General features: G+C 36.6%; 1 long non-coding RNA gene across 2 annotated transcripts; it reads right to left on the reverse strand.

The window, feature by feature from the left end:
• Nucleotides 1–10,916: 10,916 nt before the first annotated feature.
• On the reverse strand, nt 10,917–14,500 carry LOC149162797 (uncharacterized). Of its 2 annotated transcripts, none has more exons than XR_016261941.1 (3): nt 13,782–14,500; nt 13,342–13,495; nt 10,917–12,584 (listed from the first exon to the last, which is right to left on the reverse strand). It is a non-coding gene; the product is annotated as an uncharacterized LOC149162797 (long non-coding RNA). The 2 variants fall into 2 exon arrangements; XR_016261942.1 differs by having other exon boundaries at nt 13,773–14,500.
• Between the last annotated feature and the right edge of the window lie 11,257 nt (nt 14,501–25,757).

The raw sequence follows: 25,757 nt of genomic DNA on the forward strand, positions 1-25,757 counted from the left end.
TTCTCCCCGCTCATCCCGCTGATCTTTTCTCTCATCGAGCTCCTTGCCTCTCTGGTTCTATCTCCCTTCATCGCAGTCCGAGCTCCTCTCTGTTTCGCTTTCACGCTTCCCCTCAGTGTGTTCCCATTCCTCCTCCATGTGTGTTGTCCGCCCACTGATCCCACCCTCTTGCCTCCAACTCTTCCTTGAGCTTATCTCTTTTGCTCTGTTTTCATTTTGACAGTTTGTGCATCTCTTATCTCGCCTCTGGCAGCCTCATTTCTCACTCCTTCATCGTTGTTTGTGCTGCTACGATATTTCTTCTCTGCTCCTTGTTCTGGTCCAAACCAGCAGGTTGTTGCTTCTCCAAAGGGAAGGTAAAACAACGTTTCAACAGCAAGAAGCATCATTGGTGTCATTCTAACAAGGACAGGGGAACTTCAGTAGTGCATTTTTCAAGCAGAGTTAACAGGAAGCATCAACACAACACAGAGGATCAAATTGTTCTTCAAAGAAAAGTAGAAGATTTATCAAATATGGATTTTAATCCAATAGAATGAGCCTCCCAAAACAAGAAATGTGCCACTTGTAGAGCCAATAAATTTATGATAAGCAAGATAAAAGAGACAATCCAAGATCTGAGGTTCCAAATGAGAGCTGAGAACGATGATCTGAAGAGACAATTGGAGAGTCAAAATGCAGAAATAAATTCCCTCAACAACAAATGCATTCACCTTGAGGAGACAATCGACTACTTCAAAAACATCACGTTGAATCAGGAGGGAGAAAACTCAACCTACCAGAGTAGGAAACAAAGATCTCAACAAGACCAATCAGTGAAAAAATATTAAATTGTCTTTAAGTGTTTTAGAAGTCTGATAGTCATTTACAATTAAGTTATGTAAGTGTATTTTATTATTGTCCCAGTTTGTAAGGCAGTATGCCAGAAATGTAAAAGGTATCTCTGGAATTTTTGGAACCATGTCTAAAGGTTTCCGGGACTGCGTTCCCGACCTTCTATCATTCAGCATGACTCCATCCAACATCAAATGTAATAGGAGCTTGCTCCTCTTTCTTTTTGGAATATATAAAACCATAACCGGTCTTGTATATATATGTGTGTGTGTGTGTGTGTTATCACAGTTTAATTTTGCCAAAAAAGTTACTTAATTTAGATCAAAAATTACATAATTGTTTTTTTTTAATTCCTATCTCATAAAGAAAATAACTAAAAATATTAATATAAAACTAATTCAACCATGACTATGACTTACCAGATTAGACGTCCATCTCATGCCATTTGTTTATAAAAATTATATTATCTTTAAAAAAATATATATTAGTTTGACCATACCTATTCCTCCCATAGTGCACTATGTTTTAAATTTTCGTTGACAATTGTTTATGATTCTACTATTTTTATCCATGACATTTAATTAGCAAAATACATGTCGCATTAATTTATTGTTTTAAATTTTATGTTGGATAATTGTTTACAATTTTAATATTTTATGCATGAAATTTGATTAACAATAAACAGTGAATACTCATCTCACTTTAGCTCAAATATATTAATATTATATTTGTTTTGTTTAGTAAAGTTCCACGCTTTATATAGTACATGATGGTATCGTTATTTATTAATCACGGTTCATGCAGGTGTCACATCAATTTTTTTGGATAATTATTTTTCTTGGAAATTCGGTGTTCGAAGAACTTTTTTTACTTTAATTTTTTAAAATACTTTTTAATTTGGTCAAATAGATTTTAAACCCCACAAAATTAGTCAAATCAAAGACTTCCACCAATTAAAAATTAGAAATTTGAATTTTAAAAATTCAAAAATTAAATTTTAATTTCCAAAAAAACAGTTTAATATTTAATTTTACAAAATTTTATTAAACTTTGCAAATAGTTTTTAAAATTTTGCAAATTAATTAATAGTCGATGCATTTTGACTCAAATTGATTACAATATAACCTACCTATGTCAAGTATAATAACATAATTTTGTAATTTTATATCAATTAGTTATACTTTAATGTGAAAGTTTGGTCTTAGTGGACGTTAACCATCATCCTCATCATCATCATCATATATATATATATATATATATATTACTTAAACAAACTATATGAATATCCATATTATGTCCATATTAACCAATATAGATGCAACCAACATAGATCTATGTCTTTCTTTTTAAAAGTAATAACATTTCAAGCCTATGTCAATAATCCACCCAAACACAGTTTCAAGTTATAAAGCTTTAAAATATCTGATAAATGAAAATATGTTAAGTGACAAAATAAAGAAAAAAATATGTTAGGTGACAGAATGAAGAGGCCTAAATCACTCTCGAGAGCCTCACACGTGGAAATCAAGTTTGGGGGTTTCACTTGGTTTAGAAAAAAAAATAGACATAGGTACATTAAATAAAATACAATCCATCAAAGTGAACTTATAGAAGCCCATGGAAAAACAAACATCATCAAAGCAAAGCATCATCATGAAAAGTGCCACGAGGTGTCATGTCACTGCTTATTTGCATACATGAATTGTGTGCACAGAGTTTTTAGTTTAGTTGAAATGATATGTGCCAACATGAAATTATTTGAAATGAAAAAGTTTTATTGATCTTGTAAAAAAAAAAATTATGTTATCATAGTTTAATTTTGCCAAAAAAGTTACCTAATCTAGATAAAAAAATTACATAATTTTTTTTAATTCCTATCTCATAAAGAAAATAACAAAAAAATATTAATATAAAACTAATTCAACCATGACCATGACTTACCGGATTAGACATCCATCTCATGCCATTTATTTATAAAAATTATATTATCTTTAAAAAAAATATTAGTTTGACCATACCTATTCCTCCCCATAGTGCATTATGTTTTAAATTTTCATTGACAATTGTTTATGATTCTATTGTTTTTATCCATGACATTTAATTAGCAAAATACATGTCGCATTAATTTATTGTTTTAAATCCTATGTTGGATAATTGTTTACGATTTTAATATTTTATGCATGAAATTTGATTAACAATAAATAGTAAATACTCGTCTCACTATAGCTCGAATATATTAATATTATATTTGTTTTGTTTAGTAAAGTTCCACACTTTATATAGTACATGATGGTATCGTTATTTATTAATCACAGCTCATGCAGGGGTCACATCATTTTTTTTGGATAATTATTTTTCTTGTAAATTTGGTGTTCGAAGAACTTTTTTTACTTTAATTTTTTAAAATATTTTTTAATTTGATTAAATAAATTTTGAACCCCATAAAATTAGTCAAATCAAAGACTTCCACCAATTAAAAATTAGAAATTTGAATTTTAAAAATTCAAAAATTAAATTTTAATTTCCAAAAAAAAAGGTTTAATATTTAATTTTACAAAAACTTTATTAAACTTTGCAAATAGTTTTTAAAATTTTGCAAATTAATTAATAGCCAATGCATTTTGACTCAAATTGATTACAATATAACCTGCCTATAGCAGGGATAATAACATAATCTTATATCAATTTCAGAGAAATATATATATATATATATATAAAGTTATACTTTAATGTGAAAAAATATATATAAATTTTTAAAAATATTTTAATATATTACTTAAATAAACCATATGAATATCCATATTGTGTATATTAACCAATATAGATGCAACCAACATAGATCTATGTCTTTCTTTTTAAAAGTAATAACATTTCAAAACTATGTCAATAATCCACCTAGACACATAGTTTCAAGGTATAAAGCTTAAAAATATCCAATAAATGAAAATATGTCAATTGACAAAATGAAGATAAAAATATGTTAGGTGACAAAATGAAGAGGCCTAAATGACTCTCGAGAACCTCACACGTGGAAATCAAGTTAGGGGGTTTCACTTGGTTTAAAAAAATATATATATATATATATTAGACATAGGTACATTAAATAAAATACAATCCATCAAAGTCAACTTATAGAAGCCCATGGAAAAACAAACATCATCAAAGCAAAGCGCCATCATGACAAGTGCCACGAGGTGTCATGTCACTGCGTATTTGCATACATGAATTGTGTGCATAGAGTTTTTAGTTTTAGTTGAAATGATATGTGCCAACATGAAATTATTTGAAATGGAAAAGTTTTATTGAGAATGGGAATTGTTTCAAAGCACTTACACCCACCTTTCCTTGTTATTAGCTTGAGCAACATCATGTGCTTGAGGTCAAGCAAGTGGGTTGGTAAAATTTACAAGAATACTCTTTTTTTTGTAAATCGACACAAAATTTCCATTAATCAAAAGATGTTTACAATGGGTACATGGATATCAACAGTGTTCATCTGGAAGTGCAAAACACTTGGCACCATAGCTACATGCAACTAACCTGATAGCATTTCTTGCTCAAAAAACTACCAAGACCATCATTTTACATACCATTGTTTAACATATTCATATAACACCTTACTCAGGAAATACCAAGAGATGTTTCCAATGCATATATCGACCCTCTAAGAACCAAAGGCATAAAAAGAGAGCCATAGAGGTGTTGAAGAATCTAGGGCATCTAGGTATGATGAGATTCTTCTTACAATGATAACTATTTGTGAAGTACTTTTTACTTTTTCTTATTAGCACAATCTTCTCTTATTATTATTAGAGGGTGTTCTCTTACTTCATCAAACAGTTACCAAAACAAAGAAACAAGAACACAAGATGTTGGCTCTCAGCCAAGGCAAAACCTCTCTCTCTTAGAGAGGAAAACCCTTCTGCAAATTTCTTTTATTGAAGCTTCAATTGACAAATGCCAAACCCTAGACCCTTGACCAGCGGATCCTCCAAGCACAAGATACAGTCTCTCTTTTGTACCTTTACTTATGATCTTCAATCAAAGCCTTCTTCTACACTGCACCTTGATCTCTTCCTTTGCACTTCTTCTGGCAACTGAAAGCACTTTCCTTCACTCTTTTTCCCGGCAACTACAGAAACCCTAAGTCTCCTTAGAGACCTCTTCTTTGGTGCCTTACTTTCCTTCGCTTGGCAATCTTCCTTCTCCTTGATACTTAGGCTAAAGAATTTGAGGCTCTTCTTCCAACATATCTCTGAGTTAGAGGCTAACCCTCTTAACCCTACTACTGACCTGATTCCTTTGCATGTGTGCCTGATCTAGGGCTTGAAATAGACCTTTTTACTTCCTCCCTTCCTTCGCTAGATGTGGGACTTCCTTCACTTGAGATGGAGGCCTATTTTAAGTCTCTTCTTAACCCAATCGAACTCTATTAAGTTGTTGCCCTTGTGGATCTGATGTGACTACAAAACTGCCCTCTTTTCTTCGCACATGTGACAAAATTAGGCCCTAAAACAGTGCTCCCAAACTCGGTTTCTCGTTTTCCTTCTTCGCTACCCTAAAAGCACCTTTCTTCTCCTTTTTCACACTTCTTTCTTGACTCTCTTCTTTGTTGATTTCAGAGATCACTTGATGATCTAATGGTGAGGTCGAACTACCCTATATATAGGAGTTTGTCCCTCCTTTTGGGTTGACTTGAGCTAGTGAGGCCGACTTGACTTTAAGTGCACCAAAAATTCATTCTTTGAGCCGACTTGAAGAGGAGACTTGTCTTTGCTTTGGAGGATCTATTTTGACATATTTCTTTGACTCTAATACATAGATTTACATGGTGTAACATGCCCACATGGATCTTCAACAATTACATTGACTCTTTAACTTCCCTAGAAGCACTTAAACATGTGCTTGACCTATCAAATGGGCAAGAAACTCATTCTTGATAATGACAAAAATAATAATTCTTTTCTTTTACAAGTACAAAGATCAAAATTACATATATGAAGTCCGAACCTAGTTACACTTTCTTCAACAAGAGGGACGACAAAATGATGGAAGAGGTTTGTGATGGAAAAGATTTCAAAACCGTCTATGATCATTGTGATGTCGCTTTGTGAGCCACTGGCCACCAGACCATAAGTGCACCTGTAAAACTTAAAAGAGGTGACAAAAACAAAACTGCTGCGAAGTTGATACGTGTAATCGAAGATGACCACCAGAGAAAGAGGAGCTCCATTAACTGAAACAGTGTTAGAAGTGTTGAAATATGTAACTTGGTTCAGTCTTCATAATGACATATGTAATCATTATTTTATGTATTTGATGTAATGACAAAAATAAATTTATTATTATTGTTCTTGACACATGGGTTTCATGCTCAAGGAAATTTATTTTTAGGTCAAACTCACATTGTGAGCTTCTATGGCTTGTCATTGAGTCTACAAGTCATTAAGTCATTGTTATGTATGAAAGACCCATTTGGAGCATGTTACATATTGTAAGAAAAATTATTTGAGTCAAAGATAGAGTCAAGAGACCCTCCAAGACCTTGTCTATGGGCTACAAACAAATCGGCATCCAAGAGAAGCAAGTCGGCGTATCTAAAGGACATATTGGCCTAGGAATGATGACAAGTCAGCCTAATAGCATGGGCGCTAGAGCCTATATATAGGAGGACTCGACCTCACTCAAGAGATCATCCATCAAGCATCCACGACAAGGAGAGAAGTGTGAATAGGAAAGGAAGAGAGCCTCTTGAGCAGTGAAAAGAAAGGAGAAGAAGATCAAAGTCTTCTGGCATTGTTTTTGGGCCATTCATCTCACATGTGTGACTACAACTAAGGTTTTTGCAGTTAGGTATTGCAGACCTTAAAGGAGCTCAAAGAAGAAGTATATTTGTTAGCTGAATTCACAATAAGTATCCAAAACAAGTGAAGGAGAAAAGCCTAACAAATTTGCCCCAATCAACTCACATGTGTGGGATCTCTGTAATTGCAGGTTGGCCGAAAATTGCAGGCCTGTCATAAGAGGTCGAAATTAAAGAGAAGCCAAAACCAGTGGTGTAGCAGTCAGTTTGACCAGCATTGACTTAGGAAGGAAGAAGATCTTTTCAAGGGAAGAATTGCGACTTGGTCTTGGAGAGGTCCTTTGTCAAGGGTCTAGGTCTTGGAATTCATCAATTGAAGATTCTATAAGATGAAGTATTTTTGTGGGTTTTCCTCTCAAGATTGGAGAGGTTTTGGCCCTGGTTGATCGCCTACATCTTATGTCCTTTGTCTTATTGTTTTTTGTGATTTGGTGGTTGTTTGATGAAGAAAACACTAATAATAAGCTAAAGAATAAGAAGTTAATTAAGTGAAATAAAAATACATCACAAATAGTTATCAAGTAAGAGAAATCATCCTATGTTGTTGCCCCCAGATTTCTCAACAAGAAGGTGAAGCAGTGTTGACCGATGGAACATCAATCACCACAAGGTTGTCAATGATGTTCTCTGAGTCACAGTCTGAATCTGACACAAAACACTTCTCCACCCTCTGCAGACGAATGAGAATATCATCCAAACAGTATTGAATGCTTCTAAGGAGGCTTTTTGTATCCTTCTGACCTGAAAATATCCTATAATGATCCACTTGTTTGTCCCAGATGACTAAACAAAAGAGGGTGTAATTGTTGGTAACCTACAAGAGGATGTAGGAAATGCAATTTTCTCTTTCGAAATTTACCAGGGTCTAGAATCCATTTGAATTCCTGATTACCCACTTCAAAGTCTGAAAAGTATTCTTTGTCCCCAAATTCACAAGATTCAAGTTGTTGAATCTCCTTTTTGACTTCCCGAGGTATTGTGTCAAACAAATTGGCCACTAAATTCCAGCCGAATAAACGACTAGACTGAGAGGTAGACCTACTACTGGAGCCTCCCCTATGGCTTTCCATTCTTTGTCGAGGGGGCATAGTCGCTTGGAGAAGTGCACAAAGAAGATAGTGTAGACTGAAAGCAAGACTACCCTGAGGACGCTTAACCCAATTCACAAAAAGCGGATGTGAAGTTCTTCAACATAGGACTTATCATCCCCAAAACCCACAATGTGCAAAACTGGACAAAACCCACAACAACGGAGAACCCCTCAATCCCCAAACTCAAAAGGAATTAAAACTAACGCCACAGGGAGAACTAAACTAACACACAGTTTCAATGATTCTTCACAGCGGACGGGTGCTTTAGACAAGAGAATGAAGCAAGGAACAACAATGATGGAGGGTACAAGTGCTTGTGTCAAGAAGGGGAGACGAGATGCAATAATGACACTGAGGACTAGATGCAATAATGACACTGAGGCCGAGTGCTTTACCTAAAAATTGTAACCTATGGCCATAATAACAAAGAGGAAATGGGTTGAGAGAATGATATAGCAACATATAACCTTCATAACACCCAAGTAGAGGAAAATCATGTGTAAACATAAACAAACAATGAACCCACCCAATATTAAGCGTCAGACATCTCAATAACCCCCATTGTAACTTAGAAGAACCAGGTAAAAAGAAACCATTAAAACCAAATCGAGAAATTTCCCAAGTACCAAACCCTGCACACAAGAACAGGACAGTTGAAGGAGATAATTGGGAAGTCGGGTTCCTGAAGCGTCAATAAGGAACATGACCACCAGTTCAAAAATCAATCTTGTGGCTGCACGAATAAAAAACTTTGACTGCAAAACCTTTAGTAATAAAGGGGCTCTCTAACCTCAATACCTTCCCTTAGTTGAGTTTGAAGAAGTGATTGTCAACGCACAGAGGACATCGGTTAAGCATGGGAAGATAGACTAAACCCTGAAACCATATAATGTTGCAAACTCCCCCACTGTAAACTACCACATACACTCGTCACCCTTGACATGCACCGTGCCATTCCTAATTACACGAGGAGAAATCGCATGCAGTGCAAGGGCAATTACTTTGCCAAGGAAGGACTCCTTAAGGAAAACATTCTTTTTGAACTACAAGGAGCCATTAATGAGTTGCACGCAGGTTTCATCCGCTCCCATATTGGATCTTGTCAGAGTCATTAAGGCAAACCTACCGAGGAATGAATGAACCAGAGCCAATACACAGAGCAAAAACCGTAAGTTATGGTTTCCATCTCCCATCACCTTCGTATTTTGACGCAACCAAACCACAAATTTCCATTCCCATCGTACTTAACTTACATATATCGTGTTAGGAGGGACATTTGTGCATCGCATTTCCATCTGCATTTAACTATATAGTAGTTGACACCCCCATTGGGAAAAAATTTACAAGAATGTCAATGTTAACCATAAAGACACAAAAATGCTTCGACACAGCAGAACAAAAAAGCCCTTGGAACAACAGACATACCGCTACAAAAAAAGCCCTTGGAACAACAGACATACCGCTCACATACCTGATTGAGCTAAAGCCTATTAATGGTCCCACAAATTAATGAAACAATGTATTTATTTTACAAGTGTCATAGAGTTCAATGTATTCATAGGGGTTTTAGGCGTCATCTACCGAGGCAGAAGAATTTGCCCAAATGGTCCAAAGTGGCTAGAATTCAGCGAGAAAAAAAATTCAAAAAATCTCTCATTAGTAGTGTTTGAATCATGTTTTTGATGGTGGAAATGGATTCAGCACCATCAAAAACCTCTATGGCACCCAAAATCTTTAAGTCTGGCAGCTGTAACCTTGATTTACAAAAATCCCTGCCGGGTTATATCAAAATCTTGCCAGAATTTCCATGATTTTCAGGGCAAATTTGCAGGCTGGTTAGACTACAGCAGGGTTTCATTTGGAGTCAAATCATTACCTTTTGATGCACCTTGGATACACGTTTTCAAGAAGAAGTCTAAAGAACATTGTGGTTACCATGGACAACTATAACAGTACTACGGATGATCACAACACGAGAGCCCAATGACCAAACGTCAGGACTGGCGGGGGTGATTAATAGGGGCAACGCTTATTTCCCAGGCAATAGGCCCATTGATGCGGTTGAGCTATGCCCACGGTTAGATTTATACTTGTTTAAATATAACAGTTGATTTATACTTGTTTAAATCTAACAGTTGAACGTAAACAACCTGACAGCATTAATAGGCCTATGGCCCGGGAATATTGGTTGCCATTAATAGGTACTTAGAGGCCTGGCATGGAGCAATAACGGTGGGTTCAAGAACAACACAGTCTAGCTGGTCTAGCCATACAGACAATATTGGGACCAATGGTAATATAAGGGGGCAAGAGGTGCACGCAAAACAAAGCCACAACTCCAGCCATCCCTCCACTTGTAAACTTCACTCTTCATTTGTTGAAACTCATTGATTATTTCCACGTACTTTCTCTTGGTGCATATCACTTATTTAGAGATAGAAAGAGATATATGGTAGTCATTTCAAAGGAATTGCAAGTTAGATGTTTGAAACTTAAAATCTAGCTATTAATATTTCTTAACTCTTTATGCCCCTATGTTTAAGGGAGTTCAGATGCATAGCAAGTAGACGTAAGACGTAACGAAGCAATGATAGTTGTAGTAAGAAAGGAGTGAAATGTGTTGGAAGTTATCCATCATAGTCTTAAAAAATAAAAATAAAAAACCTAAATCTTTATATTTATATTTCTAAATCTTTATTGGAAAGATGGATCTGAGTGGATTTAATTTCTCTGCTATATTTTATTTTCATGTTGTTTCACTTTTTTGGCTCTTAAAATCTGGTTTTGCAGGTTGGCGAGTGGCAGGTTATTGAGCTCTGCTAAAATGAGATATGTTCTGTACACAAAGCAGACAACAAGGAGTCCAGAGTCGCTAAATAAAAAGGGTGAAATTCAGCATCACAGGCATAGATTGCACTTCAACAACTCAAAATTTCAGAAGTTTGGCAAAGCTTCTCACAAAGTTTTGCCTTTTATTGATCCCTCCTGTGAAAACCATGCGACGGGTTCCAATGTCTCCCTCCATGTATCATAGAATATACGAGAGAAAAGTGAAATTACTTGGTGTATAAAATTGCATCAGATAAATTGAGACGAGAGGGACTATTATGCAAAATCTTGAACACCTGTTACGTAAATAAGCTTTCAGGGCATTGCTTTATGTCTCTGATCTTATACTCTCGTTACAATCTGGTTTCTTCTCACAAATTCTGTGGGGGATTATCTTGATTACGGAGAAGAATACATAAGGCATGAAATGACATATGTAGCATAAAAAATGTAAAAGGATCTCAGATGATTCCTTGTATCCATCTGAGGCAAAAGGACTACTCCTCTAACATAGAAGAGGAGGGAGTAAAATAAAATAAATGTAATTCATATCATCCCCAATTCAACCACAGTATTTACATACTTTTATTCCTCTTCAATTCTATCTCAGACATGGTCCAAAGAAAATTCTCTGCTGTAACTTTCATAATTTTCTTTTACACTACCCCTATTTTAAACATCCTGCTACTAGTACAGCTGAAAGGTGTCCTCAGCAAGTAGACTTTTCACACCGTAATACCCAGAGAAATACAACAATCAGAAGTCATAAGTAAACACAAATCCCTATGACGCAAGATCAAAGATCGTCTCTTCAACCAAGTCACTGTAAATGGCTCTCTATAATTCACACGCTACAATTTCAACATAATTTTGCAGCTGCATCCACAGACCTTCTTTAGCCAAGTCCTTTGCTACAATATTTTCTTAAGTATTGCAGTTTTTTTTACTGTGTAAAGATAATGGTTGATTTGCTGCCCGTGTTTCTCTCAAAAGTTGCTTCTCTGAAGGCATCTTCCGCAGGTTCAACTTAGTGTTTCTTACCCAAGGATGGTGCTTGACAAACGGCCCTAATATCTCCAGCAATACTTCATTTATGCAGTCAAAAAGAAGGTGTCGCTCCCACTTACTTTCATCTGCCTCTGATTGGCCCAGTTCACCACCATACCCACAATAGTTTTCAATCTTCTCAAATAATGCAGGATCCAAAGGGTTATTTGGCAAATAACGAAAAAGCCTTATCCTCAGTGAAGCCGGAAGCAACAAGGACATTCTTGACATAGATTAGATCCAATTGGTTCTCCTTAGGACAATGAATACCATCTAAATCTACAAATTCAAAGTCCACATTCTCATGTTGTGCTACAAAAGGCTTAACGAAAGTTTCATATACATAGGTTGGTCCTTGATAGATGGTGAATAACAATTGTTATGCAATCTCATTCATGAAAATCTACGAGGGAACAAAGCAGTGCAGAGAAAATTCCTTGAAGCCTTTTATAAACAACTAAAAAGAATAATAAATGGCTTGGAAAAAGTTAACAAGGTAGAATTATTGACATCAGGCTTTGTGTGTCAGCTTGAGCTTGTTGTAGTTTCACCTTTCATAGCCTCAGTAGCCTGAAGTTCAGCTTCCATATTTGTTGTTTTGTCAATCAAGCCTCTAAGTTGCTGCTCCTTGTCGCCCTGAATGGCTGCCATCTGAGCATGCATTCTCTGCAACTCTTGCTGGGTACCAGCAAGTTCCTCTCTTAGAGCTACACATGTTGCACCCAGCCTCTGGTTATCCATCGCAAGCCTTTGTAACTCTTCGGGTTGACCTGCCAATCTCCATTCCAGAAGATCAATAAGAGGCACCTAAAGGATGACGCATAGCTGGACCAAAAAGGTATGTAACCATGCCTGGGTGTCTTGCATGTGATCGTGGCATGTGTCCTCGACCTGCCATTTCTGTAAAGGTACTGTATTGTCTAAACATAATTGAAAATTTGCATAAATTAGACGAGATAAACCATTTGCTCGTCACTATCATTCTATAACACTATCCAAGGCGCTATAACTGATATTCTATCCCACTATCCAATATATAACAGATATTATATCCCGCGTATAACTCTCAGATGTATTCTATCATACAAAAACCAAGATGAACTAGGAAATTTCGTTCAAAGCAACCAATATTCTATCGACAATATCTACCATTGCAAAGCAACCATTAAATTCTATATATTCAAAGAAAAAAGAGTTCCAATGTTAGTTGTGCCTCAGATATCAGTAACTGTAAGAAAACCCTAGATTTTTTTTAGCACCGTATCTCAATTTCAGTGCGAGACTGCACGGGAATTGAAATAGAAACCCCATAGTAGCCAAAACCCACTAAAAACCCAAAAGCAAAAATTCAACCCTAACAACAACAATATTAACAAAACGACATATAACAATTGCAGACTTCATGCGAGACTGAAGATTGAAGATGGATTGAAATAAAGGCCGTGAAGTGGCCAACCCCTGCTCACAAACCTAAATCGAAACTTCAACCCCAACAACTACAACATTAACACGAATCAAACATTTTAACATATTATGCCCGCAAACCTTTTAGAATACAGAGATGCTTCTATAACAGTCTACTAAAAACCCAATATTCATGAATAAACCGATGGCTCCCGCAACGATTTCTCAGAACCAAACTTGAAATTTCAACGAGGGTTTGGAGAATAGTCTTACCAGGAAACCCAAGTTCAAAGCTTCAACATCCGAAATCTGTTATAAACACTAAACGAACTAAGAAGAACGGTTCTTCTCTGGCTGGCCGTAGAAATGATGATATCGTTATTTATAAACAATGAATGCAAGCTTTGCTTCACTGTACATAGGTAACCTGCATCACATGTAAAACATTTTGCATCCCAAAGTGTTAAGTTAAAGCAACAACATCAATAATATAAATTAGCCCACATGCATTGAACTTCCTCAATATATTGTCAATAATATGGTCAAACCTAGAAGTATAAAATTTTCATATTCCAAATGAACGATCTCAAGTAGAAATTAAGTAGCAAGCAATTACTATGATTCTTGTTTTACCAAACAGTCTATTCAACAAGATGAACTATGAACAAAAATTAGTGCCTCTAAAATGGGAATTCACTCCATGCCTGTCTTACAGGATGTTATCTATTAGTTCCGCACACAAGCAATAGAACATCAAGCTTTGTTTTGATCGCCCTGAAAATTCGGTATTCATACAAGTAAACTTCTGACAGCAGCTCATATTTGATAATATTTTCATTGATATTAACACCCCACATCTCTGGCTATCCTATCACTCAGGCAGATAATGGCGTGGAAAAAGAAAAAATAACTCTACTGCAAAGGCATGGGCTGATCTATCCTCAGGACCTCGTACACAGTGGACTGGACTAGTGCCATGCTCTCCAGAGCCTACCCTGTGCCCTAACGGATCCGCGGACCTCTTCTGCCGGATCTTTCTGCAGTTGGCTGCCAGCGCCGGCAATGCGCTTGATGATACTGGATACCATAATTAGCATCCCCAAAGGCGTTGAAAGAGATGTTAAACAGGAGATCATGGCAACCCTCCACTCTTTTCAGTCCGAACTCTTTCCCGGCCTTCTCCAGAGCCGAAGCCAAAACGGCGTTATCTACAGAGGCCACAATTTTGCCCGGAAAATATATTTTTTTAAGAAATTTTGCTAATTTTTCAAAATGATTGGAGAGTCGAAACAATCAAACAAAAATCAGTGAGCATCCAAATTGATTTTGTAAAATTTTAATTAAAATCTTATCAAAATTTCCAAATTTCCACTATTTTCCGAACAAAACTGTGACCTCGTTAGACTACTTAGCCGAAACCGGGCAAGTAAAATCGTACTAGGCATTGATGAATCACACAACTTTACAGTGTGTTGTGATACTAGAGGACCGTGTGCTTCGAAAGTTGGAGTCGCTGCCGCTGAAGTCCATCCTCGAAAGTGGGAGAAGGCGGTCATGCCGCTAGCAGAAAACATCAAAACTGAAGGGTTTCCAAATCATCCACTTATAAAGGTCGTAATCTAACCAGACTGTGGGCATGCGCTGCGTCAACGGCCATAAAAAGTCGATAATTAAAGGTTTACTTTGCGAAATATGAAAAATATTTCTTGTACGAGCGAAACTATCGGAAAAAATCCGATCCTAAATGTCACTGTTCTAAACTGCTCCTAAGTGTATCCCTAAAACCAAAAACGGAGGCTGCCAAATAATTTAAAAATGATTTTAAAATCCACAAATTTAGCAGATCAGCATGAAACTGGTATATTACGATCACAACTGCAAAACCCTAATTAAAGTGTGTAGGTATGGAGGAAACTGGTATATTACGATCACAACTGCAAAACCCTAATTAAAGTGTGTAAGTATGGAGGTTAGGATGGTTCTCGTTGGATAGGAAATGTTCCAATTGCAAGAATATACAAACTCGAATATTTCACGAAAATAAGAAAATTATGAGTTAAATTGGTACGTTGTTTATTGTTTTTAATTGTGTTAAGAGGCGTTATCCAATTTTAATAGGGAGGAGATATTATAATATTATTTTAATAATTACAATTGGAGTAGTTTAGTTAGGTGAAGGAATTTCCTAGATTCTATTTTTGCCCGGAAAATCTTCTGCCTCTGGTCAGCATTCCTCCAACCCTTCTCACGTGCTTTGTTTTTTATTTGACTGTCAGATTATGTTAGAATTAAAATCTTTCGGATCCGATCAGTCACATCCTTTGTCCAGCCCGTCAGACCACCCCTACTCCCCTCATTAATGCAATGAAGGTGGTGGGTGGGCAACTTGAATTCCAAACCAGACAACAAAACCGCGTTGCACCAGAACTTCTCGATCTCCTACCGCCCCAGAGCTCCTCGGCCTCCTTACCTCCTACTTCTCCAAAACTCGTCGACCTCCCTGCATAGAGCTTGAATTGTAAGTATCCAACAGAATTGACCGTGTCACTATTTCAATATCTTCTAGGTAAGTAGGGCTCTGTTGCATTTGTTCCTTTTCTGAAAACGTTTTTGTTGAATCTCACCTTTGCATTATTTGTTTAAAATACTCAACATTGGAAGTTGTTTGTATTTGCATAGGTGATTTTGCTTTATCCAACATCATTCATGTGTGTTTGATGCCAAAGTGTTTGGCTTTGTTAGGCTGTGATGGTGTCAAAGTGGTGATCATTGATTTGCAGCTTCTAGCGCAGTGCAGATTGGATTTTTATGGTATAGGATTGCTCTGTCAACATAACTACTCCCAAACTTCAATCCTTTGAAGTACAAGGAGCTGCTTGGATTCATATAAAGGGAATTCACTCCCTAAGGTGGCTTTCAATAGCAAACAATGCAGGTTTACAGATTATGTTTTAAGATGCTCTTACATATTTTCTTTCGGTTCTGTTGTTTCATTTCGTATTCTTTTAAATGCATATTTTTATTTTGATTTCTCAGTTATTTTATTTTTGTAATATTTCAAATTGTTTTATTTCCGAGGCAAAGTAAATAAGGTTGGAGTATTTAGAGTGTCTTCCATTAGGGGGGTGCAGTGGTGTTGGGATGTTATAAACACAATTTTGCAATTTGCAACTGATGTGAAGCATTTTGTAATGAAAATTGAGTTTAGCGGAGATGCAGAAAGGCTACATCCCTTTCCTAAGATAAACTTTGTTGATTTTTTCAATAACCATCCAAGTTTAACCAATTTTGAAGTACATGGTGCCATGTTTGTTACGCTGTCACATAGAAATGTTGATTTGGGGTAGCATCAGATGTGCTCTAGCCACGAAATTTGGTGGAGAGGTTAGGGCACATGAGATCTCCAATACCCAAGAAAGGGTTTGGGTAGATTCTAAACAGTTCAGTGGATATTAAAATAGTTAATATTTTTAATGGAGTCCCTAAGTCTAAACTTAGGGAAAATAAAATATTAATGTGTATTAATATGAAACTGTGTTAGAATGGTCCAAAAGACTTGGATCAAGCCAGATCTAATCTTAGTCGTTGATTAGGGACTTAATCTCGGTCGTTAATATGTCAACATGAAAAGTATAAGAGGAGGCTTGAGGGTCACTTGGAGAATACACCAGAGTGATCAGTGATTCTATTCTCTATAGCGGGGTTTGCTAAGAGAGATAGAATTAGTGATTGGGAGTTGTAGTTGAGGGCCATTGAATATAGAGAGGCATAGATAGTGTCGGGAGAGCAGCGCAGTAGCCAGGGAGAATGATGCAGATCATAGGAGGACTAATGATATCAGTCGAGCGGAGTAATAGCAGCAGAAAACAATTGTCTCGACGTGACAAAAGTTGTTTCTAGCAGAGCAGCAACAAGGGAAGGGTGACACAATGTCTGCGTCATCAAGGGTGAGTTGGGAAGAGGCAGCGCAAAGGCTAAGGAAGGCAAAGGGAGCCTCACACAGAGCCACGTAGAAGCTTGGAGGGCTAACACAGTTGGCTGAGGAGGTCGAGTTGCTGGTGCCAAGATTGCGTAGAGCCTAGGAGCTCTCACCTTCAGGTTGTTGGGGTTTAGAAGGATGTGGGAATATTGCAAAATGGAGTTGGTGAGGTGCTGTAGTCAGAATAGTACCTAACAGAGCAAGGTCAAGAGGAGGGAGTTGCTACCAAGGGTTTCTAGCTGAGGAACCTGTATCAATGGTGCGGTTGCACAAGACGATCAGAGTAGGGGGCATCTCGACAGCGACAAAAGGATTTCCAAGAGGAAAATCAGGACTCAGAGGGAGTCCAGAAGAGAACTTCCAGACAAGAAGTAGAGACTCAGAGGAGTCAAACAGAGAACTTCCAGGAGGAAAGTAGAAGAGCATCATGGCACTACACGGAGTAAGAGACCAGGATAGACTAGACGAAGCATTGAACTTCGCAGTCTAGAAGGCTAGAATCTTATTCGTACTTGACAAAAATCGTGAACTTCGCCTTGAAGATTATAGCTATCCCAGTCGACCCCAATGATAATGACAAGTATGAGGAGGCAATGGCGAGGGCTAAGAGCATCATCCTTGACGGGGTCAAGGACCATGTAGTACCACACATTGCCAAGAAGGAAACGACATGTGAGATGTGGGAGGCCCTCAAGAAATTGTACCAGCATACTTCTATGCAAAGAAGAATGCTACTTGAGAATCAGTTGAGGTCGTATCAGATGAAGAAGGGAGAACCGATCGACACCTTCCTTGGAGGACTGAACGAGATCTGAGATCAATTGACGGTTATAGAAGCCATGCCGGATCAGGAGTTGATGGTGAGGATGGCCCTGAATGTAGTCTCAGAAGACTGGGAGGTATTTGTCTAGAGTATACTGGGCAGAGGGACACTTTCACGAGGGATGAGATGTGGGTTGCTCTTCGCCAAGAAGAGATCAGACGGCATTCGAAGACGGGTAGCAGTAGCAAGGGGATCAAAGTCAAGCAGGAGGAGGAAGATGTTGCCCTAGCATTTGAGGGAAAGCAGGAAAAGTGGAAGAAGAAAGATCTCTCCAAGATCAAGTGCTTCCACTGTGGGGAGCTAGGTCATTATGCGACCCAGTGTCCAAGGAAGAAGAGTAAGGGAGAGTCTTCCGAGACTAAGGAAGCGCCAGCAAGGGTAGAGAAGGAAGTTTTGACAGACGATGGTTGTGCCATGAGTGCACACACACCACTTGAGAAGAAGTGGGGAGACATCGAGTTGTAGTCAGGCAGACTACAGGCGATGTGGGGCAAGATCCTCGAGGTACCCAGCCTCTTGGATTAGAGCTTGCTACGGGAGCCCCGAAGAGGAGTAGCAGGACTGGCTGAGTCGAGTAGAGATGGATGCGGATGAAGCCTCAGAGAGAGCTATTGTGTAGGAGTCCCGAGACAGCGCGAGGCTATCAGACTGCAGCAGTGCGAGAGGCATAGGAGTGTTGCACCAGTGCAGGATGGCACAGAGAGGTGTGCAATGGTGCGAGATGCACGAAGTTGTTGCAGCAACACAGAGGTTAGATAGGGAGCACTTGTCAGCGGCAGAGGGAGATTCAACATCATTGGGTATCTCTAGCCCAACAGTGAGATCAGGTTGGGAGATCAGTTACTTACTTCTCAGTAACTGAGTTGCAGTGTAGCAGTGGGCAGCACGATGCAACATGATGAGAGGAGGAGCAGTGTGGATGCAGTGTTGGGAGAAAGGACTAGCAGCAACACGAATGCAGAGGGAGTTTTCGTACAGATGCAACAGTGGCAGTGGGAGAACCATGGGCAATAGTGCAAAGGATGGTAGGCAGCAGGCCTAGCATCAGCACAAGAACCGATGCCAAATGATCAGAGTAATACTTAGTGAGGAGTATTGTTAGAGCACATTCCTCGCTAATAGGGAGTGTTGATTTGGGGTAGCATCAGATGTGCTCTAGCCACGAAATTTGGTGGAGAGGTTAGGGCACATGAGATCTCCAATACTCAGAAAGGGTTTGGGCAGATTCTAAATAGTTCAAGAGATATTAAAATAATTAATATTTTTAATGGAGTCCCTAAGTCTAAACTTAGGGAAAATAAAATATTAATGTGTATTAATATGAAACTATGTTAGAATGGTCCAAAAGACATGGATCAAGCCAGATCTAATCTTAGCCATCGATTAGGGACTTAATCTCAGTCATTGATATGTCAACAGGAAAAGGATAAGAGGAGGTTTGAGGGTCACTTGGAGAATACACGATAGTGATAAGTCATTTTATTCTCTAGAACAGGGTTTGCTAAAAGAGATAGAATTAGTGATCGGGAGTTGCAGCTGAGGGGCATTGAGTACAGAGAGATAGAGAGACATAGATAGTGCTGGGAGAGCAATGCAGTAGCAGCCAGAGCTCACGCAGGGCCACACAGAGGTAGCTGGGAGTTGCGCAGAGCCTCAGAGAGGCCAGCGTTGCTGACGCAGAGGGCCAGAAGGTTGACGCAGGGCCTCCTAAGGCTGACGCAGACCCATTCAGGGTGACGCAGGGCCAACGCTGGGCAGAGAGGGGTTGGCGTAGTCTAGAAAAGGCTAATGCTGGGGTTTCTAGGGAAGATTGGTGCTGAGGAGCTACCGGAAGGATTATCCGGGGTCTCAGCTGGGAAATTTGTCAGAAAATGAGAGGTATTACTACCAAGGAAATTATCTGTTGGGTAGGCCAGTTTCGACACCCAGATTGTACTATGATATTGCTTAATAAGAAAACCATCAGATAACTGCATTGGTTTTCCCACATTGGGTTTTTCCGGGGACATTGGTCCAAAAATAATGGAGACATATGGTGTGATTGTTTCTGTTCCCTTCAGTTGTTGGTCTATAATATGTTGAGCATGCACTAGTGTTTATTTTTAGTATTTACATTGTAAACAACTTGTTAAGTAACATAACAAGTCGGTAGGAATAAATCAGATAAAGTGCATGGAGGGTTTATAATTAAGTAGACTTAGAAACTTCAACAAGAAACAACTTGGCACAAGTAAGCTTGTTCATCTCTAAATTATAACGTATTGTTTGGGATGTTGGTTGTTATCTTTGCATTTTATTTTTTGGTTAGTGTTTTTGTTAGAAAAATGGAAAGCTCAATGAAATATTTGTATTAATTTTTTCTTCTAAAGTTGTATTTTTGTATCTTGTAGTTGGAATCCTTGTTCACCATACCTTGCCTGGAAAATATTTTAATTACAGTGAGGTCACCTTTGAATGTTGAATAGAAAATGATGACATTAATGTCCTTAGTCAAATACAGCCCAAAACTAAAGGAATTGATTATATGAATTTCCCAAATGAAGATTTACCAAGAAACTGCAGACAAATTCTTTGAGCAGGTTATGAGGTTCAAGCTTAGGAATCAAGTTGTAACAATTGATCAAATCAATTCAGGGCTTTGATGCTTGATGCTTTTGGCTTCTGTCTTATGGGAGGTCCTGGAAGCAACACAATCCTATGGTTTAAATAGTTATGATTTTTGTACTTGGGGTATCAAAGATTAAGGTGCCTACCATATTTTTGGGAAATATAGTTGATGTGCTCTATTATGTAAATCTCAAATTGGCAATTATTTACGAATCAGACTTGAGTTGCATCTTATTTACTTTTATTTTTGAAGTAGAGTTAAAATGTGCTCTTATAATTATTGTCACATATGAGTTTGATATGGATATGGTAATATATGGAATGTATACATTTTGGCACTTCAAAGATGTTATTTTGCCTTCTCTTTGATATATAACTTCGGGATATCAGGAAACAATGTTTAGGTTTCATTTTTAGTTTCTATCTTCTATAGAGTTATAAAGAGAGCACCTTTGTAAACAGTTTGATCACCATTGGATGGATTTCTGTTGGAGGCAGAATCACTACTATTTGGAAAATATTAGATAGCAGCATATTTGGAGGAGATACTATTTTTGCATCTAATCACAGCCTGTGTATCACAAATGCTATCCTTATTTCATATGATCTCTCTACTGCTTTTATTATTTCATGATCATAAACCTAGCAATGACAAGTTTTGGAATGATTGGTTGTTTTATTGAAAAAAAAAATTGTTGTATAATTTAATGAATTATGTCCTTGATTTATGCGAGACATTTTTACAAAATTTATGGCTTTATAACTTTTTTCGGATGGTTATGGCCTACTGGAAAATATGTTTGATCATTTGTTTTAAGCATATTTGGGTGTTATGCCTTATGGATCTTCTCTATTTGATATCCATAATAATTACAAATCTTGCTACTAACTACATATCACTAATTGGTATTTAATCTAAATCTATACTTCTCCTTTCTTCCACTTTCCTTATGTGTTTTACTAGATTTTTATTTTGAACCATATTGAATTATGAAGGTGATAAACCTAAAAAACTGAACCATATTGAATTTGATAGTGATAAACCTAATAAACATTGCAAACTCTCACAGTACAAATAAACATTGCATATCATTAAATGATCATCTTTTATTTCAAAGTTTTGATGTAGCTTTTAGTCTTTAGCCAAAAGTATTATTTACAATCCACTCTCAAATGGTCATATTTTACATGTCTATAGACCATTCCCTTAATAACCATCTGTTGTAATATTTCTTCTTCAGAGTATATAGGTGTAGCATTTAGTTAGAGAAATAGATGGTTTACAATACCCTCTTTTACACATCTGTCCACTGTTCACCTAATAATCATCAATTATGTTAAATACTATATTATGATAGAGCTCTTACACATAAGGAATTTCAATTGACCACTTTTTAGAACCTAATCTCTAATATACTAAAGTTGAGTTTAGAAATCAAGAATTTTCACCGTTTGAACTTAAAAAAAGTAATTTAATTATAGATTTGATGATATAGTACATTATCACAACTTGAGATGGCTAAGATTTTCTCTACTTTACTTGAGCTTATGCTCGTCAAATTGGTGAATTATTGATTTCACATTAGTTTATTTGATATAGCGGGGCATATATGGATGCAAATTTGATTGAAGAAGTCTACACTAAAGACCTTAATTGACTTGGTTGCATATGTTCTTGAAGAAAGCCTTGAAACCCTATCATATATCTCCTTCTCCTTATTTTCTTTTTATGTCTTTAAATTTTAATTTTAAATTGAAATGTACAATAGAGCATCAAAAATGTTGGCTATTTTTTTATCATTGTAAATTATAACCAACCTCATAGGCTAACATGAGACTCTTTGGCCTTATTAAGTCAACTTCATGGCTTCACCAAACATGTAGATATTTTGTTGTTCAAATTTAACTACCAAGAATTTTAGATTTGTTAAGTTCATGAATGCACAATATGATGTGGTTTGCAACTTATTTTTATATATTTTTGAAAGTAAGCCTACTACTAGGTATTTTAATTTTTTTAGTTCGGTTAATTACTAGTTAGGATAATTTTGAAACAACATTTAAAATTAAATTTGGTGGTAAATGAATTATCTTAACAATCTAAGTATTAGAGTCATCTAAAATGAAAATGGAAAACAAGTAGGGTTTGAATCAATATAATTTGCATAAGTACAATTCAACATCACTATCTTATCACTTTTCATTGTCATATTCATGAAACTACCTTGGATGAAACATTTGAGATTCAAAAGGTGAAAATGGAGATAGTGAACATAAAAGTAAATATTGGTCTTGAAGATAATAATAATTCATTTATAATGAACTTAGGGAGGATAATATGGGTGCGCTTAGGAAAGTACTTATTAATTCATTATGGACCACAGAAGATTGAATACATAAAGTACTTGTTAAGGCAAAATCTAGCTAGCCTAGTGCAAAGACTCATTAGACAACTTATCTCTTATAACAATAAATAGATTAGCCACCATTGTCGCCTCAATGATGTCTCTCTTGCTATTTTGTGATTGGATGTTATTCTCACATGGGAGGTCTCCTTGGCAAAGTTTAGAGGTTAGATGACTAGGGCTTCACATTAAATGGTTCTCGAAGGATCTTGTACATAAATCATCTAGAAAATTCATCAATAAAAGAGGGCTCAAGGGTGATTGGAGTCTAATGGTTATGGGAGAAGGTAATGGCAAAGCCTTGGATAATAAGTTGAGAGTTACAAATGTTCAAGCACACTTTCCACAAAACCCATAAACTAGTGTTTTTATGATATGTCGCAACAAGTTGTGTCTCCTTGCGTAACTCCACTAAGGACTCATAGAATAAAAATTCAATGTAAAATGATATAGGGATGCCCTTTTATATATTTTGCCACATGTGTGAGAGGTTTGGTGCATTATATGCACTTTTGCGAGAAATCCTACGAGGTCTCTTAAGGTGGTGCAACAAGTGACTCGTAGTTGCATTTTTGCGTGCCAAAGTGCGATTACGAGTTTAATTTACAAGAGGACATTGTTATTGCAATTCTTAGATGTAAAATTACAATGTGTTGTGTTGAAGCAAGAATATGCAAATAAATATTTTACTAAAATTTAACAAAGAGAATCGAACATAGAGGATTTATTGAGTGTTATTTGTTGGAGAAGAAAAGAAGGGGGACTCCAAATTTTTGAAAGTGTTAAAAAATTGTGGTTGTTGTAGCGGCTACATCAACGGTTTAAAAGTATATTTAATTGTTGTCATCCCCTTTTCACCTTCAAAATCTGCAAGAAAAACAAAAACAAAATGTCTTACACTTTACACCCAATAAAGAGCTCTCACACCACTTGTCGTGAACATTTATAGTAAAGATTAAAATATAAAATATCAATCCTTAATCTTAAGAATGAAACCCTTGTCTTCATAAATACCAAAACATTTATATCTTAAATGTAATGTACCTAGTGAATATAATTTTGAATAACTAAGGAGGTACCCAATGAAATAATTAATATAATGTGACCATAACCATGGGAGATATTCATTCATTAGATTATGGGTGATAAATAAACACAGTTAATAAGAAACAATATAATATAATGATAAGGGGTAGTTGTCCTAGATCCCTACGAATACATGTGGGAAACTAAAAATACACATTGTATTGAGATATGTTGAATGTTGGATATTGTTTGGTAGTAAACATGAGTTCTGAAGTGATCCATTTCATAAAAAATATTTGAGAGTGTTACATTAGCCTACCTTTGTATTCTCGTGTTCATTATTTTGTGAATGTTTTGGTATTTTTGAAGCCAAGGGTTTAAGCCTCAAGCTTAAGGGTTGGTCTTTTATTTATTTTCTCTTATATGTACATATAAGAAATAAATGAAAAACCAACTGTTAAGCTTGAGAATTAAACTGTTGTCTTCAAAAACACCAAAACATTCACAGCATAAGAAACAAAAACCTTAAATTATTGCAACACCATTGAATTTTCATTATGGAATAAATCACTCCAAAAATCATGTTTTTTATAAAATAATTCATCCAACACATTTAATACAATGATACTCGTGTATTTATACTTCTTCATAAGTATTGCTATGATTATATGACAATTACCACTCATTATTTTATTATTTTCTCTTAACTAATTAGTGGACCTATTTACTACCATCAACTACTAAATGGACATATTCCATGATTTTGACCATAATACATTCATCATCCTTTTAAGTACTATTACCTACCCACTTTAGTGGGTAACCCCTAGGAGAAATGTTTCCTGCCCATTGGTTAGCCAACTAGCTACCATCCTTATGATGATTCAAAAATAGCTTTCCTTTAGAGCTCTCCACCTATGCTTTCATTTAATGTTTTGGGGCATACTAATATGAATCATAGGCCAAGCTAGATGATTGATCACTCTTTATTGTACCCTTGTTCTGATGCTTCACTTAGGAGATTAACCTTTGTCTCTAGTCTAATGTGTCCTCCCCTAAGGCCCTTTTCTTCCACTGTTAGGACAAGCACTAACAGGAGGCACTAATTGAAATAGTGTGCCCAAGGTAATCCATACTTGTCAGATTCCATGTTTCCCTTATATTCACTTCCATTATTTGGGTTGATTGTCATTGGTCATTGAGATTGGCACCTTATATCCTCATCTCTAGGCCAAGGCTTAGAAATTTTCCCTAAGAGGTTGATGCAATTGAAAGAAACACGTGGGAAAAATCCTAGAATAAGTTATATCCCCTCACTAGCCATCACCCAATTCCTAATAATTTCGTGTTCTATCTAAGTCAACTTTTGAATGTCTAAACCCTAATGAATGATAAATTGTTGCATCTATAAGTGGTGTTGGAAAAACACAAAGCAAGTTAGGTCACTTAAGTAATGTGTGAAGAAAGACAAATCACCGAAGTAAACTTGGTGCACAAGAGGCGTGGAAAAAGAAATCCAAGAAAAGAAGTAACTTATACCTCCATGATTTCTCCTCTTCTCATTATTATATTCAAATATGTCTGACCTCCTTTAGCTAGTATCATTGCTATGGCCATCTTCCTTGAATCCTTTCCCATTCCATGACCACATTGTCACATGCATCTATGGATTGATGGGCCAACCTATGAAATGTCCTTCCCCTTAGGGGTTGGAAACACCTAATAGGGATAATTTCATAATCATCCCAAACATAAGTGTGGTAACTTGCCTACAAATCATGAGCTAGAAAGACATTTGAAAGCAAGGTTTGTGTGAAGTATTTTTTGCACTCCTAATATTGAGTATGGT

Source organism: Pinus tabuliformis, chromosome 5_2 (genome assembly GCF_031772625.1).
Source record: "Pinus tabuliformis cultivar Carrire ecotype Pingquan chromosome 5_2, CPIR1, whole genome shotgun sequence".
Classification (NCBI taxonomy): domain Eukaryota; kingdom Viridiplantae; phylum Streptophyta; class Pinopsida; order Pinales; family Pinaceae; genus Pinus; species Pinus tabuliformis.